This window comes from Hylobates moloch, unplaced genomic scaffold, assembly GCF_009828535.3.
Source record: "Hylobates moloch isolate HMO894 unplaced genomic scaffold, HMol_V3 SCAFFOLD_10, whole genome shotgun sequence".
Classification (NCBI taxonomy): domain Eukaryota; kingdom Metazoa; phylum Chordata; class Mammalia; order Primates; family Hylobatidae; genus Hylobates; species Hylobates moloch.
Window position 1 is genome coordinate 106,264,052 of NW_026652285.1, and position 4,795 is coordinate 106,268,846.

Below are 4,795 nucleotides of genomic sequence, written 5' to 3' on the forward strand. Positions count from 1 at the left end.
GACCGGCCTAGCCAACATGGTGAAACCCCATCTCTACTAAAAATACAAAAATTAGCCAGACATGGTGGTGCACATCTGTAATCCCAGTTACTCGGGAGGCTGAGTCAGGAGAATTGCTTGAACCTGGGAGGTGGAGGTTGCAGTGAGCTGAGATCACGCCACTGCACTCCAACCTGGGTGACAGAGCAAGACTCCATCTCGGAAAACAAGCTTAGACAAAACTGAGGAAAGAGTTAGTTCCTTGAAAGATAGATCTAAGGAAATCAGCTAGAATGAAGCTTAGAGAAACAGAGACAAAAAGCATAAAAATTGGAAAATTCAGGTAAGAAACAGGAAAGGGATGGTTATACAAAGTTAGTTCAGAAAAGTCACCAAACGAATGACAGCAATTACACTTAGATGGCAGTAACAATCCCTGGGGAGCAGGGAGGATCTGATTTCCAGAGTTGCCACATTATAATATTTGAAATGTCCAGTTTTCAACAAAAAAGCTATGAAGCATGGAAAGAAGCAAAGAAAGTGTGGCCCATACACAGGGACAAAAAAGGAATTAATAGGAGCTCATCCTTAGGAAGCCCAGGCATTGGACTTACTACACAAAGACTTTAAATCGACTCTTAAATATGCTCAAGAGCTAAAGAAAACCATATACAAAGAGCCAAAGGAAACTATGAGTATGATATCTCTCACCAAGTAGAAAAGAGAAATTATAAAAAGGAACCAAATAGAAAGATTAGAGTTGAAAAGAGCAATAACTGAAATTAAAAATTCCATCTACAGCCATACCTCCCTGAACAAACCCAATCTTATCTGAAATTAAAAATTCACTAGAGAAATTTCATACCATATTTGAGAAGACAGAAAAAATAATCAGCAAATGTAAAGATAAGTCAATTGAAATTATGCAATTGGAGGAACAGAAAGGAAAAAAAGAATAAAGAAAAAAATTAACAAAGCCTTAAAACTGCCGGACACTATCAAGCATACCAATATATGTACAATGGGAGTCACAGAGAAAAAAGAGAGAAAGAGTAAGGAGGAAAGATTATTTCGGTGAATAATGGCCAAAAATTTCCCAAATTTTTAGTGAAAGATATGAATCTACATATCCAAGAAACTCAAAAAAGTTTTTTCAAGGTGAGATAAACTCGAATAGATCCATACCAAGCTACATTATCATCAAACAGTTGAAAGACAAGACAAAGGCTGGGCATGGTGGCTCACACCTGTAATCCCAGGACTTTGGGAGGCCGAGGCAGGTGGATCACCTGAGGTCAGGATTTCGAGATCAGCCTGACCAGCATGGTGAAACCCTGTATCTACTAAAAACACAAAAATTAGCCAGGCGTGGTGGCGGGTGCCTGTAGTCCCAGCTACTCAGGAGGCTGAGGTAGGAGAACTGCTTGAACCCAGGAGGCAGACGTTGCAATGAGCCAAGATTGCACCACTGCATTCCAGCAGCCTGGGCAACAGAATAAGACTGTGTCTCAAAAAAACAAAAAAACAAGAAAACCCTGAAAGTGCCGGGCGCGGTGGCTCACGCTTGTAATCCCAGCACTTTGGGAGGCCGAGGCGGGCGGATCACGAGGTCAGGAGATGGAGACCACGGTGAAACCCCGTCTCTACTAAAAAAAATACAAAAAATTAGCTGGGCGTGGTGGCAGGCGCCTGTAGTCCCAGCTACTCGGAGAGGCTGAGGCAGGAGAATGGCGTGAACCTGGGAGGCGGAGCTTGCAGTGAGCCGAGATGGTGCCACTGCACTCCAGCCTGGGTGACAGAGCGAGATTCCATCTCAAAAAAAAAAAAAAAATCCTGAAAGTAGGGAGAGAAGCAACTCATGTACAAGGGATCCTCAATAGAGTTAACAGTGGACGGAAACCACAAAGGCCAAAAGGTAGTAGGATGATATATGCAAAGTGCTAAAAGAAACAAAAAAACTTGTCAACCAAAAACTGTATATCTTACAAAACTATTTCTCAAGAAAAAAGGAGAAATTAAGACATTCCCAGATAAACAAAAACCAAGATGTTTACTTCTGGTAGACCTGCCATTTAAGAAATGCTAAAGGGAGTCAGTCAGGCTGGAATAAATGAACACTGGGCAGTAACTTGAATCCATGTAAAGAGATAAAGAATAGGCTGGGTGCAGTGGCTCACGCCTGTAATCCTAGCACTTTGGGAGGCCAAGGCAGGCAGATCACAAGGTCAAGAGTTAGAGACCAGCCTGGCCAACATGGTGAAGCTCTGTCTCTACTAAAAATACAAAAATTAGCTGGGCATGGTGGCGCACACCTGTAATCCCAGCTACTCAGGAGGCTGAGGCAGGATAATTGCTTGAAGCCGGGAGGAGGAAGTTGTAGTGAGCCGAGATCGCACCACTGCACTCCAGCCTGGGCGACAAAGTGAGATTCCATCTCAAAAAAGAAAAAAAAAAAGAGATAAAGAATACCAGTAAAGGTAATTACATATGCAAATTTAAGTCACCATTAATAATACATTTTTGGTTAGTAACTCTTCTTTCCCTTTCAAATGATTTAAAAAATAACTATGTGATTATAAATATATGTCAATGAACATACAATGTGTATATATATATATATGTAACTTTTAATCAGAACAAGATGGGGGATGAGCCAATATAAGAGCAAAGAGTTTGGATACTGTTAAAATTAATCAGAATTCTGTTATGAATTAAGATGTTAATTGTAATCCATAGGGCAAATAATTTTTTTTTTTTTTGAGGCAGAGTCTCACTCTGTCACCCAGGCTGGAGTGCAGTGGTGCGATCTCAGCTGGCTGCAACCTCCGCCTCCCGGGTTCAAGCGATTCTCCTGCCTTAGTCTCCCAAGTAGCTGGGATTACAGGCACCTGCCACCATGCCCGGCTAATTTTTGTATTTTTAGTAGAAGTGGGGTTTCACCAGGTTAGCGATAGCCAGGCTGGTCTCGAACTCCTGACCTCAAGTGATCCGCCCACCTCGGCTTCCCAAAGTGCTGGGATTACAGGTGTGAGCCACTGCGCCCAGCCTAGGGCAAATAATTTTTAAAAAACAAAATATATATTAAAAGAGAAGGAAATTAAAATGGTACACCTCCAAGTATCCAACGCAAAAGAAGCCCTGGAGGGGGCAGGCGTGGTGGCTCATGCCTGTAATCCCAGCACTTTGGGAGGCTGAGGCGGAAGGATCACCTGAGGTCAGAAGTTCGAGACCAGCCTGGCCCACATGGTGCCTGTCTCTACTAAAAGTACAAAAATTAGCCAGGCATGGTGGTGGGCACCTGTAATCCACCTAACTTGGGAGGCTGAGGCAGGCAAATTGCTTGAATGAGGGAGGCATAGGTTGCAGTGAGCGGAGATCATGCCACTGCACTCCTCCCTGGGTGACAGAGTGAGACCCCCTGTATCAAAAAAAAAAAAAAAGAAGAAGAAGAAGCAGTGGAGGAACAGGGGCATAAAAAAAGTTAAGATATTTGGGAGTTGCTGCAGCAGCCGCATGACATGGCGTAGCCAAAGCCTAAAGGCTAGAGCTGGAGTTGCCTTGACAGTCGCCTAGAAGGTCCTCTTTGCAAGAATTCATGTCCTGGAGCTTCATTGGCACAGCGGCCAGTGAAATGTTCCTACCTCCCTCTTTCTTCCTCTGCTCTTTCTCTTCTCTCTTGTTCAGTTTGCCTGGGAGTGCGTAAGGAGAAAGCAGGGGGCTGCCCCAAACCACTTCTGCTTCTGCTCATTGCAAGTGGCACTACCACCATGGGCCTCACCATCTCCTCCCTCTTCTCCTGCTTCTTTGGCAAGAAGTAAATGCACATTTTGCTGTTTGGATTGGATGCTGCTGGCAAGATGATCATTCTGTATAAACTGAAGTTAGGAGAGATAGTCACCGCCATTCCTACCACTGGTTTTAACGTGGAAACAGTAGAGTATAAGAACACTTGTTTCACAGTATGGGATGTTGGTGATCAAGATAGAATTAGGCCTCTCTGGAAGCATTACTTCCAGAATACCCAGGGTCTTATTTTTTGGTAGATAGCAATGATCGTGGAAGAATTCAGGAAGTAGCAGATGAGCTGCAGAAAATGCTTCTGGTAGATGACTTGAGAGATGCAGTGCTGCTGCTTTTTGCAAACAAACAGGATTTGCCAAATGATATGGCCATCAGTGAAATGACAGATAAACTAGGTCTTCAGTCTCTTCATAACAGAACATGGTATGTTCAAGCCACTTGTGCAACACAAGGAACTGGTCTGTACGAGGGACTTGACTGACTGTCAAATGAACTTTCAAAACGTTAAATGAAACCAGATATCTGACCAAGGACTTGTTTGATAAAATTGGTCTAGGCTTCTTACAACAAAATTAGTTTGTATCTTGGTTATTAAACAGTATCTGGGACTGGTTTGGGCAGAATATTAAACTTATTTTGTTGCCAATTATTGTTTACCAAGTATAATGTTGCTATTTAGCAATGTGCTTGGTTTTAAAGAAATTCTCCTTGGGAAAAAAGTATCCTCTTTTAATTTTACTTCCCATAAGCCTAAATGCCTGGACATAGCTATTGTGAAACCTTTAAATAAATCAATTTTGAGTGTTAAAAAAAGGGATATTTAGAAAACAAATAGAAAAATAACAGAAATAAATACTTCTGCATAAATAATTATATTAAATCTAAATGAATAAATGAATTAAATTCTCCAAGTAAAAGGCAGAGACTGACAGAATGGATTTTTTTTAAAAAACCAGGATCTAACTATATGCTGTCTATATATAAGATATTCACTTTACAGTCAAAAAATAAAATA

At 41.7% G+C, this 4,795-nt stretch overlaps 1 pseudogene; it reads left to right on the forward strand.

Moving 5' to 3' along the window:
• The first annotated feature begins 3,746 nt into the window (after nt 1-3,746).
• On the forward strand, nt 3,747-4,288 carry LOC116474300 (ADP-ribosylation factor 4-like; annotated as a pseudogene).
• The last annotated feature ends 507 nt before the right edge of the window (nt 4,289-4,795 follow it).